This window comes from Ixodes scapularis, unplaced genomic scaffold (assembly GCF_016920785.2).
Source record: "Ixodes scapularis isolate PalLabHiFi unplaced genomic scaffold, ASM1692078v2 PGA_scaffold1__304_contigs__length_218370807, whole genome shotgun sequence".
Classification (NCBI taxonomy): domain Eukaryota; kingdom Metazoa; phylum Arthropoda; class Arachnida; order Ixodida; family Ixodidae; genus Ixodes; species Ixodes scapularis.
The window spans coordinates 127,947,167-127,960,037 of NW_024609846.1; the positions used below are offsets into that span (position 1 = coordinate 127,947,167).

The following is a 12,871-nucleotide window of genomic DNA, read 5'->3' on the forward strand; positions in this document are numbered from 1 at the left end:
CTCAGTGTGAGGGCCAGGTGCTCCCACTGACTGGCTAGGTGCATGTTGATGAGTTCCTGGAAGGTGTTGTTTACACTTAGCCGCCGGAGCTTGGCGTTCGACGCGTACGGTAGCACCCCCAGTGCCAGCTAGTACCCCTTGCGAATAATCACGTCCATCTTGCCCTTACCTCTCGACAGCAGGTTGAGATACGGATTTGCGCAGGCGATGTGGGTCACGACGAGTGGTTGGGTCAGCCGGATCAGGTCCGACTCCTGGAGCCCGTGTCTGTGACTCGTTATCCTTCTCACCATGCGCATGACTTGCGTGGTTGTCTTGACGAGTCGGTCGACCGTGTACTTGGCTCCGCCGTCCCGCTGGAGGTGAAGGCCCCAGGATCCGAACCCGCTTCACCACCGGCACGGGGGTACCATCCTTTAACGTGAGGCGGATGTCCGCCTTCTTCTTCTTCGGGAATTGGCTTGCCCGCGCGGAGGAGCAACAGCTGAGACTTATCGGGGGCGCGCTGGAGGTTGCCGGCCTAGAGGTAGTTCTGCACCGTCTCAATGACTTCTTCGAGGAAGTCTTGCCTCCCGCTGTCCGATCCCGACGTAGGCCAAATCGTCAGGTCGTCCACATAGAGTGGCATAGAGTGTATGCTTCATCCGGGGAATCCGTTCCAGTAGAGGAGGCGGCTTGCACATCGCCAGGTAACGAGGTGGGCGACAGGACAGAGCCTTGCCGATTGCCCTTGCTCGGTATCGGGATGGTGCTTGTGCGGATGGACTCGATTCCGATGGTGGCCATCCAGTTGCTCAGGAAGTCCCGCACATAATCATACATCCGGGGCCCGCACCCAGTTGAGGCCAAGTTCTCGAACACCAGCGTGTGACTGACGTTGTCAAAGGCGCCCTTTATATCCAGGGCCAGGACCGCCCGCGTTGTCGTACAGGAGATTCTGTCAAGGATATCCTCCTTGATCTGAAGCAGGACATCCTGCGTGGAGGTGTGACCAGAACCCGAAAATGGTGTTCATGGTGGCATTGAGTTCAATACAGGATGGTCCCCTCAAATATCGCTGTAAACAGCTCATCAGGGCATGGGCATTTAAAAAACTGAAATGGAGTGTCCAGGTCTGTGACGCTCGGCGGTACACCTGATAACCTCTATTTCTTTTGGATCCTTTTCAAGGGAGTATATTTTCCACTTCGGGGCACTTTTCTTGTTTCTGGCACTTACTACTGCAGGAACTGTTTCACCCTCACTTTCTTCTTTGCTTTCACAGCACTCATTTGATGTTAATGTGGAAGGGAATTGGCCGGATTCCACTCTTCGTTCCTACGTAAAATGTGCTGGCGTCCAGTACCTGCCACAAAAAGGGTACTTAAGATTCCAAAAATAACTAAGAGTGTGTAAGCATATGGTGCCAGCATTTCTTTTTTTTATTTCCAATGAGCAACATTATATTATGCCAAAACTCTCCCTAAATGCACACTGCATTTCACAGCGCGCTAAACTCTGCCGGAAAAATCGGCGCCTGCACGCAAAGGGGCGTCGTTTCCTCAGCAGTGTATTTTACCTTGTGAAATTTTAAGGCGCTCCTTTCTTTTGCAGCTAGAACATCCTTAAAAATACTAAAAATGCGTTCGCCACGGACGACCGAGTCTTCCGCTGGCAAACGCTGTCGTTTGCATACGATACGCCTTGAAATTTTCACCCCATGGTCGATCAGGCGCCGATTTTTCCGGTTGCTTTCCCATACCTTGAGCCACCCAGAAACACCGCGCGCCCCCGTAGATCAAAAAAAAAAAAAGAATGGAACGGCATTGAGTGTTTTGTTTACTTACCGACTTCGTGCGTGGACCGCGCCACGTTGCGCTGCCTGATGCACCAGCGTTTCGGAACTAATTCAGTTGACAGTTCCCTCCGAAGATGAAGCCACTGAAGCCACGGCGGTAATCGGACTGGTAGGCTGCTCCCTTTCGAGCGGGCGGAAGAAGACTACGAAGAATTCGGCAGCGAACGGGCGGAAACTCGGTTACGTACAGCTTCAGTAGTCGACGCTTTGTTTTCTCGATTGCGTTCGCGGCGTTCACCGTGGACTCGCGCACTCGGCCGTAGCCGAACGGCCGAACCAGCTGGACGGCTGCCGGCGCGCGTACCGACAGCGTCGCCATAGCAACCACGCCGCGAGTGTGGTTGCCAGACAGAATTCACACGATTTTTTTTTCTCGTTACTCACGTTGAGTTACTAGAAGTTAGGCGCGTAACATTATAATACATTATGCTGTAAGAAGGTATTAAGGGATATGTGTACCTACCTAAGACAAATGCAGAAACATTATTATTGAAAAATAAAATTGGCGTAATCTTTTCATATCTTGATTAAGACTAGTGTGGTCACTGGGCTAACCGATGCGCGAAATAGGAGGGCATATATACCGCACGGGGCACTTGTTGGTTTGTATAAGTAGGATGTGTGTACTATTTGTTGCGTGTTGTGCAATTGATCAGTGCTTGTATACCCGTGTGTATGTATAGTGTTGTGTGTATGTCCGTGTCGTAAGTGAATGTAACCGCGCGGTGGGCACCAAACAATTGCTATTTTCTTTTTTCAAATGTTGATCACTTTTGTTTTTCGTCGCTAGATGGGGGTTGTCGCCGCCCGATTTGAAAAGTGTGGCGGTTGGTGATCTATAACTATTAGAGGGCTGGATGCTATTAGTCCATCCGTCGTGCTGATCGCTCCGAGTTGTTCGGTTCCGCTGGTAGCTGTGTCGCCGTGTTATGCTGCCTGATTGCAACAAAAGGAGGTTAGGCGGCTTCCCCAGCGCGTGTTCTAGGTGCTGAATGCCGCTGTTCACGCGCAAACGTTCATGAGTTGATAACGCACGTAACAGAGGTGAGCACAGACAACAGTTCATCGAGAGCCACGCGGAGCGCGAGTGCGATACCTCCTAGCCGCTGTCGACAGAGGGTGTCGGAGCGATTCGTTGTCAACTTGTCGTCCATGGCAAGTGGGCGTTTTGTTCAATAAAGCCAGCCTGTCAGTGTTTTGTAAAGCTATCCCTTCTTTATAAGCGCTTCTGATGCGATGAAAATGCGACCGGCATTGAGCAGGCCGAGCGAGACTTCGGCGACAGTCTCGGCGGTTCAGTCTCCAGCGGTTTCGGCCTTACTCGTATTATTTGCGGTGTTGGCGTTTGGACATAGAGATGTTTGGAAAGTTTTTTGCGCCTACAGATGACACCAAACGAGCGTGCGAGCCGTATGCTCTTGCTCCGGCGAGAAGCCGCGTACGGCTCGCCAGGCTCGTATCGCCTGTCGCATACTGGCCGCCATATTGTTTTTAGGGTGTTAGCAGTTAACACGATTTTCACCACCTCCGGCGGCTAACACCCTTACACGAATAAAGGCGTTAGCCAGAGGACGAGCCATTTACACGAATAAGGGTGTAAAAATTTTAAGTGTGTATATGCGCTTTAAGAGAAAGCAGAAGGGTCATTCCACGCCAAAGGAGACGGCAATTTTCGTCATATTTTTGATATGCTTGAAAAAAATAATATGAATAATGACACATTTGTAAGTTAGGATGGCTAAGTTTGAGGGCTCAATTATGTTTATTTTTGCTGACGTCATGCTCCAAAGTGCAAGGAATTTGAGGAAACCTCCTGTATTTAAAAAAAATTGCTGAAAAAAAGCTATTCTTACCACATAATTTTACGTTTGCATGCAATCGAGCATAAATATATTCTATCTTCCCTTGAAAGGAAAACACCTTACGCCGCCATTTTGGGTCCAGACAGGCACTCCAAACCGAAAACAATTTTTAAGATTTCTTGATTTTTTTTTAGCCAACTTGAAATTAAAATTTGACTAAGAAACGTTTTGCACTTATTTTTCTGTACCTTATGCTCGACTAGGTTGCATTACAACAGTAAAAAGTTATTCGGACAGTTTTTAATTAAATGGTGATTATGACATGTTTCTTCAAAAACGGCCCTATAGAGGGTAAAAAAAGCCATGTGGGTAACGGCGCTCGCATTTTCTGAAATAGCCAAAAGTTTAACCGACCCCATCTGTTCAACATATAAAAAAATTGGAAAAGTACTTTTTGTTATTTTGGAGAAATTATTTTTTTAAATATGAGGCAGAACGGCATCACCTCCAGGCGTCCACCTCGTCGGGAACGCACGCCGTCGTCTGCTAAGGTCGAGTGAAACACTGCACAGGGTACTTAATTTCGTTAATTATATTTCTATAGCTAAAGCTGAGGATCTTGACATTATGACATGTCTATTTATAGTGACTAGAGAGTGCATTTTTTTTTCTCTAAACTATATGCCCGGGTGCGATTGCAAGTTGAATAGCGACAACTCGAAATATTGTTTGGGATACTTTTTATCAAAGCCGAAACAAAGCACATTTGCAGCTCACCGACGTTTTTGTTTCTGCTTATGTAGATAAATATAAAATATAGTCAAGAAATACTATATCACATTTAGAATATCAGCGTTTCATTAGCTTTCAGTTTTTGTCATAGGCTAGAACGCTGCGCGCGTCTGGAACGCCACCGGTGTGATCCGTCTGCTGCGATGTCTTAAATTCGCATGGAAAACTCTTCCTGAACGATGGACGTGGGTGTTATTTTAGCTACCACGTAATAATATTCTTTTGGCACGCTAATTTGAAGGCTTTAATTCCACTTTACATGTACTCAGGTGACGGGAGACAAAGCCGTCGTCTGCTAACCGAGTTTGTGAATGCAGACGGTTCGTCAGAATTGGTTAGCAGACGACGCCTCTTCTTTTTTTGGTCATACTGAGTTTGCTTGTAAAAAATTAAATAGTGAACGCTAGAGATCGTCAGCGATGCCGAGCGATAACGGTGATTTTCTTCCTCTTGAACGAAAAGGTATCGGGGTGCAAATACATATATTGCAACTGAAAAAAAGAGAATGAAACATTAAAAGAAGCAGAACATTAAGAGTGGATATTCAGGCTAACGGCCATTCGAAGGTTATAACACAACAGAAGAATGTTGCGTGTTTACCACTTGTAAAATATATGTACCCCTATATATATAAAAGTTCTGTGTTGTGCTCCTATCAAAAACCCCTAATATTAGTATTCGCTTGCCCTTTCTGGTATAATGATATCTTATCTGAGTGACATCTGTATATAGTATTTCTGGACTATATATTACATTCATGTACATAAGAAAAAAAGAAATCGATGAACTATAAATTAGCTTTGTTTCGGCTTTGATAAGAAGAACCCCAAACAGTATTTGAGTTGACGCTATTCAACTTGCAAGGGCACCCAAACATATTGTTTAGAGCAAAAAAAAATTATTCCCCTTCTAGTCACTATAAACAGACATGTCATAATGTCAAGATTCTTAGCGTTAGCTATATAAATATAGTTAACGAAATTAAGTTCCCCGTGCAGTGTTTCGCTCGACCGCACCAGACGACGGCGTGCGTTGCCGACGAGGTGGACACCTGGAGGCGATGTTGTTCTGCCTCATATTTAAAAAAATAATTTCTCCAAAATATCAAAAAGTGCTTTTCTAATTTTTTTATATGTTGAACAGAGGGGGTTGGTTAACCTTTTAGCTATTTCCGAAAATGCGAGTACCGTTGCCCACGTGGCTTTTTCTTACCCTCTATATGGCCGTTTTTGATGAAAGTGACATATTCATCATTTATTTAAAAGCTGTCCGAATATTTTTTTAGTATTGTAATGCAACCTAGTCGAGCATAAAGTTCAGAAAAATAAGTGAAAAAAGTTTCTTAGTCAAATTTTAATTTCAAGTTGACTAAAAAAAATCAAGAAATCTTAAAAATTGTTTTCGGTTTGGAGTGCTGTCTGGACCCAAAATGGCGGCGTAAGGTGTTTTCCTTTCAAGGTAAGATAGAATATATTAGTGATCGACTGCATGCAAACTTAAAATTACCTGCTAAGAATAGCTTTTTTTCAGCAATTTTTTTTAAATACTGAAGGTTTTCTCCGATTCCCCGCACTTTGGAGCATATATATGACGTCAGCAAAAATAAATGTAATTCAGCCCTCAAACGTAACCACCCCTACTTTCAAACGCGTCTTTATTCATATTATTTTTTTCAAGAATATCCAAAATAAAACGAAAATTGCCGTCTCCTTTGGCATGGAATGACCCAGAAGCAAGGGCCTTGTTCATAAATACTGTGGCTATTACTCGAGCATATACGGTAATGCTTGGAATGCTGCATTCAAGAAGCGATCGTTTCAATTTGTATACGAGATATAAATCAGTCCTATCGAGAGTGCAAAATAACCTACATTTTTAGAAACGTACCCGGCAAATTTAGCGGCGTAACTGAATTGGTTTGTAGGTTACGTGATGTCAATTTTCCAGCTACGTTTAGTGGGTAAACTGAATTGATGTATAGGTTACCTGTCACCAATTTTCCCGTCCAATTTAGGAAAAAGCTAAATTGGTGTTTAGGTCACTCAATTCCCTCGGTAATTTTAGCAGGGAAATGCACGGACAACGATCGGATGGACGGACAATATAAGTATTAAGGTTTCCCGTCAAAAAAAAAAAAAAAAAAAGAATCTGCGAGGACAATATTTTGCGGTCATCGATTAGCTGGAAGCAGTTATATCCAGTCGTGGGTGTGACGCACTTCGAAACAGGTGTTTGGTTTACCAAACACCTGTTTGGTATACCAAACAACTACCAACCTGTAACTGAAACCCTAGTCTAAAACCGTCTAGGAATTAAATTTTTTTGGGTATGTAATGGATAACAATACCGCTATTTTCATACGGCATGAGCCGTAACCGTAACCTTTGAATATTAACCGGGAAACGATTTCTAAAGTCAGGTTGCCAAAGCTTTCATAAACAACAAATTGAAACCTCTGGCTAGGATCTTCAGCTACCATTGGTGTTTGCAGACGGCATCGAAGGTATTGTCTTTCGTTATAATTGAATTAAAAGCTGAATTTTAGTTGCACGACTAATTGACAACTCAACTTCGGTGAACGTGCGATTGGTACAATAGGTCACATATGTCAGCAGTGTCCTATGCCTGTTTCATTTATAGCTTTTTTTTTTTTCAGAGTATCAATATGTAACGAGATCTGTGCTCGTTACTTGAAAAATGTAATGGATTACAATTACAAATTACCGGGCCTCAAATGTAATGGATTACCGTTACATATTACTTTTGGTGAAAAATAACGAATTACTTTACTCGTTAGTTACAAATTACTTTGACGTTACTTTTTCCGTACTATTATCCAGAAAACAATAAGAAAAATTTTGGTATTCAAAAGAATGTTTTGCAACCAGTGCCTTTCATTTCTCATACGCCCGTATTATGGTAGTCCTTGTAAAAATAAACTAAGAGCGTAACTGCACAACGTTCACCTGTAAGCTGACGAGGCACCGAAAGCTGCAACCACACCCGCCATCCCGCTAGCTTACGGCCTCTAAAAATGATCCCTGGTATCGTACAGACAAAGCTAGCGGTGCGCATGCTCAGTAGCAGCGTCTACTTCAGCTACAAGATACGGAGCTAAAGAACCCATCTACAAAAGCTCCCTTTTGAGTCGGGTGTTTCGCCTGTTATTCACAAGAAAAGAAAAAACTTGGTTGTCACGTTACAATTAGCCCATGCAGAATGTATAGTGTTCCAGCTTACCTTGATGTGTTTCCCTACATCAGAGTTTGTTGTTCTTGCTGATGACAATCTGTGTTTTTTGGCAAGCAAAGTATGGACTGACACTCTAGGTTTCTGTTCTTATTAATGCCCTGAATTTTGAACATGTCATTAAGAGATGGCCATGGAGACGACGGACACTCCATGACCGAAAACACGACCAGTCAGAGAGGAAGTGGCGGTTAAGGGTTATCGATCGTTCATCGGTTCTCACTTTCAAACCAATATTCGTGGAGGCCAGGGGAGGGGAGGGCATAGAGAGCGAGAGAAGCCGTGGCCATCGGTCTCATAAAACAATAGAGGATCACACCACTTTTACGCCTTCTCTCTCTCTCTCTCTCTCTGTCAGTACTCCTTAAAAAACCTAACTCCCCGCCCCGCTTTTATGCTGACAGTCGACTGTAAAGTGAGGAGTGGACTCGACCACCATTCCCAGAGGAGTAAACCGAAAGAAGTATCGTTCGTACCCCCGAAGACGATAATCTTAACCCCGCGCCGGGCGCCTTTCAGCCGTGTCTCAAGAGCGTGCTAGAATCAGTGTTGTACGGAACGGCGTTCCGAAGAACGGCGTTCCTGGAACGCGTTCCTTTTAGGAGGAACGAAGGAATGCCGCCGTTCCATTTTTCATCGGTGTAACTGGAACGGGAACTCGTTACATTTTTACTGGAACGGGAAAAGGAACGGCGTTCCTTTTTTTCGTCCAATGGGTAATTTGTATTTTATTTTTAAGAGGGAAATTCTAAAGGTATGAAAACCATATCTTTACAAAGAGCAGGGTCTCGTTAAAGTTTTGGTCACTTAGGGTTTATTTTGTGTAGTCTTCGCTTGGTAACAGTCGGGTGCAGGAGAGCTAGTGGACATTTGATATTTTTGCAGTGCCCGAGAGTGCGGTACGAAACGCAAAACGTTTAGTCGAAAGAAAAGACACAGAAAGAGGGACGTTTCGAACCTAGCCACTTTCTTTTCTTCCACGAATACTCATACGCCCAGAAATCTAAAGCTGACTACAGCCATCACTGAACTTCCACAAACAGACCTACAGTTACAACAAAAGGACAGGTTATTTGACATCGAACGCACCCTTGTAACCTGAATATTGGTCACTTAAATGATGCAAAACATTAATCTTTACTTCTCCCTTTGTCCCCAACCTTCAAACAGAACAACGAATCTACACTTCACGGAGAAGGACTTGTACTTTTCAAGACTGACCTTCAAAAGCCGTACCCTCTTCTTTACTTGCTCGTCTTGCGGACGGCAACATCGAGAAACAACCGTTAAGTTCGAACAAGGTACTTTGTTAGATTGAAACGTGTGAGGTTGTTGTAAAAAGCTCGTGCAATGTGGGGTAACAGTACATTTGGCTCGTCTAAATCGCCCATCGCAAACAGGAATATGGTAAAACGCTGAGATTTCGAAAGATGAATATACGAACAAAAAGAACCCTGCTGTCGTGTGTCTTCTTCTCCTGTTGCCCTGCCATATCACTGCATTCACATTCGTATGTGGCCATTTAATGGGATAGATTAAAAAAAAAAGCTCTCCTCGATCTAACTAATTATGGTAATCAGAAAAATGCGAATGCAATCGTATATGAAACGAAATGTTCGATTTTCTTAACTGTAACGGGAACGAGTTCTTTTCTCACAGATGGAACTGGTAACGGGAACGTGTTCCAAAAATCAGAAGGAACGAGGAACGAGCTTTTGTTCCTTTTTTTGAGGAACGTGTACGGCACTGGCTAGAATACAGTAGCGCACATCAGGGACAAAGATAATTCGACCTCCTCGCGCGTGGCTACACCGTCTGTCACGCGAGTTGCGAACCCGCGAATCCTGTGGGTACGGACCCGCGTTTGATGTCTGTGCAGCTGGCGGGAGGCGTCGAAGATGTTGGAAAGGATGAAACAGTGTAAAATACAAAAACAAATAAACAGGAAGAGCTTTCCCCTGTGCAGAAGAAGAAGAAAAACACGACGGAAGGGGACGGAGAGCTTACTCGGCGTTGTCTCACTTAATCTGTCTTTCGTATATTTGTAGAAGCCTTGTCCGTTTTGCTAGTGGATCTAGTGACCGGTCATACAAAAATCGTGTTTTATTTTCGGCTAATCTCCCCATCTTGATGTTTTCTACTTTGTTGAATTTGATCTCTTTATGCTGCTGGATGTTCTGCTCGTATTGCTCCAGTTACTGTGTTTTGCTCAGATTTAAAAAAAAAAAAGTAAAGTGTACTTAAAGTAATCTGCTACCAATATCTTGCAAGGAAATTACATTAAAATTACTTCGGGAGAAATGTAACGTGGCAACTACAAAACTCCTTGAAAAAGTAACGTATTACAAGTAATACGTTTCTTGTAACGGATTACTTCCCAAGTATGGGCGTAACGTGCGACAGATAGCCTGCAAATCAGAATAAGGTATGTTCCGCGATTGGTTTTCGGATGATTTGAAATAGTTACACTGCGAGATACAATTTCATCATCGATTTCGTCCATATTTTTCAAGTAGTAAATTTCGCTGAAATTAGGTCCTCGGGAAATTTAAGTTATGCAGTATTTTATGAGCTTACAATATGTACTATTGAACTGTAATCTTTACTGGCATGTATATTCGCCCACGTTTGTTGCTTTAACATGGATCGTTTTTATTTTTATTTTGGAATAATATTATATGCACTTCTTAGTGTTCTAGGAGCCAGGACTAAAATTGCTCAAACGTATTCTATACTCCGATCGTAGCATCTTTAGTCGGAGCGCAGCCGATGCCACGAGATGAGGAAAATAAAGCAACGTTAAAACTGCAACGTCACCTAGACGGTCATCTTTGTGTGTCGCCGGCTAAGCATATCAAGCCCAGTGAACAGTGAATGTGTGTCTGCCTGTTTGTCTGCTAGAGTCACTGGCACCTTAAAAAATGCGAGGCTTTTTTGTATGTTCAGGCTTCATGGATCATGATATGCGTTCTTAGATTTTCTTATTGTTGAACCCTGCATTTCCCTAAGCTGTCAGTGACTTAGTTTTTGACTTTCCTTTGACATTTTCTGAAACAAAATATAGTTCACATCTAGTAGGTCACAAGGTTGTTTTTTGCAATGTGACGTCTCGATAATTTACGACAAATTGGAAGTTTGGTAAGGCATTTGCTTTGTGAAGATATGAAAGGCAGATATAAACACAACATATAAAAAATAACCTATTAATTTTTTATTATAGTTAAGCCGATTTTTTGTAAGTGGAGGAAAATGCGTCATGGGCAATTCGTGCTTTTGCTGTGAAAAAAGGCGGCATGGTAGGCGAGCGGGAATGGTGATTTTTCGTTCTTCATCTGTTATTGCTAAGGGAACGACCGCTATGAACAATTATAATTGACGTTTCTTTACTTAGCGTGGAAAGGTATCAGTGTACCCCTTATTAATAAACCCCTTAATTGCGCTAATTGCCAGAGCGCTCAGAGTTCCAGGCAGCTCTTAGGTGAATTCCACCGCCGGGTCATATCGAGAGCACAGCAACCTGATTGTAAGCAATTGTGGCGAAAAGGAAACGGAGCAAACTTGTTCGAACGGCATGCATGACGGGATCACCTTGAAAACAGAGTAACCTTTGGCTCTGCTTAGTCGCAGATTCGCTATACGAGCAGAGCGTCGGTGGTTCAGTGGTAGAATACTCGCCTGCCACGCGGGTGGCCCGGGTTCGATTCCCGGCCGACGCAAGACCCTTTTGCCTCTTTCGAGGTGTCGCTTACGGAAACTGGACGTCTATACTCCGTTCCACATTAAGACCGACCGCAGCCAACGTTCCGATTCGTTGGAGCCAATCGAACTGCTCCAGAGCCGGCTAGCTAAATCAGCGTCTCAGCTGAGGCTGGGTGAAAGTGCTTTGTTTCACCCAGTCTCAGCTGAGACGCCGTTACTGGCAAGCTAGCCCAGATCTCTATCCTGAAGGCGCTCTTCATTTCGGTACGTGTGCTACCTCTAGCTAATCCAATCACGATCAGCAAAAACGTTGTAATCCTTAGTTGTTGTTTTTTTCTTGTGCCTGATGGTTTTACCGCGGTGGTAGAAGGGTTGGGCAGTATCGCGATACAAATGTATCGTGATAGTATTTCAGAAATACATTTTGTATCTGTATTTCTGTATCGCGATGCATTTTTCTTCACCAGTATTTGTATTCCTGTATCGAAATACATTCGAAATGTTTCTTTGTATCGCGATACAATCAGGATGAAATGCATTTCGTTACATTTCTTGAGGAAATACTCCCCCCCCCCGCCGAAAAAAACAAAACAACAAGTCCGAACGCATTTTATTTTTGCCTCTTGAAAATTTGTTGGCCCGCGTCCTGTCCAGTTCTTCCTTCGTTTTCGTCCTTGTCCTTTTTTGCGTATTAGACCATGATGCAAAACTAACTAACTAACTTCCTTATGAAAATTTGTGGTCATACGTCATGGGGTTTGAATGCCAAGGCGCGTATCGGGAAGTGGACGTCTATACGCCGCTGCACATCAAGGCCCGACCGCAGCCAACGTTACGATTCGTTGGAGCCAACCGAACAGCTCCAGAGCCGGCAAGCTAGAAAGAACGCCTCAGGTGAGACTGGGCGAAACTGCTTTTTTTTTTTTTTTTTTCCCCAGTCTCAGCGGAGACGATGTTTCTAGCAAGCCGGCCCAGATGTCTGTCCTGAAGGCGCTCTTCTTCTTTGCACGTTTGCTACCTCTAGCTAATCCAATCACGCACAAAAAAAAGTTGTAATGCTTAGTTTTTTTTGCTTTTTTTTTGTGCCTGATGGTTTTAGCGCGGTGGTAGCAAACGCGCAAAGACGACGAGCGCCCTGACGATGGGCTTTCGACCCCGCGTTATATTGTCCATCGGATTGTAACACCGGCTGCGGTCGTGATTCGTCCTTCGGTGTCACTTGTCGGCTAATGCCTCGACGTTATTGGCCATGCAGAGATAATGAGAAGTTTGGGACTGGCCGAAGCCTATACATTTTGAAGTTCTCGTTGACTATATAGTACTGACTGCAATTTTGCATATCACTCTAAAAAATGTATGTGCGTATACTTACCCGTAAAACCCTCAAAGAGACAATCTCTGTGATCTACGCCATCAGCTCAGCGAATGATGAGGCGGAACATCTATTTTTACCTCATAATTTCCTCTGCGCTGTGGTGTTACGCAAAGCAAG

The 12,871-nt window shown here is 43.8% G+C and overlaps 1 non-coding gene across 1 annotated transcript; it reads left to right on the forward strand.

The window, feature by feature from the left end:
- The first annotated feature begins 11,325 nt into the window (after positions 1 to 11,325).
- Trnag-gcc lies at positions 11,326 to 11,396 on the forward strand. The gene has a single exon. It is a non-coding gene; the product is annotated as a tRNA-Gly (tRNA).
- Positions 11,397 to 12,871: the final 1,475 nt, after the last annotated feature.